Source organism: Octopus bimaculoides, chromosome 20 (assembly GCF_001194135.2).
Source record: "Octopus bimaculoides isolate UCB-OBI-ISO-001 chromosome 20, ASM119413v2, whole genome shotgun sequence".
Classification (NCBI taxonomy): Eukaryota; Metazoa; Mollusca; class Cephalopoda; order Octopoda; family Octopodidae; genus Octopus; species Octopus bimaculoides.
Window position 1 is genome coordinate 46,123,755 of NC_069000.1, and position 757 is coordinate 46,124,511.

A 757-nucleotide genomic window follows, 5' to 3' on the forward strand; every position below is an offset into this window, starting at 1 on the left:
TATATATGTGTTTGTATGTATGTGTGAATACATCTGTATGCATGTTCTGTGTTGAAGTCTATACATGTGTGTGTGTGCGTGCATGTGTTTATGTATGTGTGTGTGTGTGTGTGTGTGTGTGCGTGTGTGTGTATGATGAGCTACACATTCGCCTATGAACGAATGTATATGCATTAAGGCACACACATGCGCGTACATATCTGTACACATACACACATGCATACATTCATAAATATAGGTACACACATGCACACATATATATACATATATATACATACATACATACATACATATATATATATGTGTGTGTGTGTGTATACACATAAAAGGGGGTGCGCGCGTGCGCGTTAACAGCGTGGTGACATCGCCAAATAGATTACATCTCCGAATAATTAGCGGATTGACTTACAAATTAAGAAAAATGACTGCGTTCATCACCACACAATAACAACAACAATAATAATAATAATTGTAACAACAACAATAACTACAACTGTAATAACATTTTCATCATCATCATCATCATCATCATCATCATCATATTATTGTTGTTGTTGTTGTTGTTATTATTATTATTATTATTATTATTATTATTAACTCCGCCTTAGCGAGGGCGGAAGTATTGTTTTCAGTCGTGTTTGTTTGTCTGTGGACAAGATATCTCAAGAACCGCTGCATGGATTCGGATGAAACTTTCAAGGATGTTTGGTCACGTGACTAGTACGAACTGGTTAGATTTTGGAATCAATCCGGTACC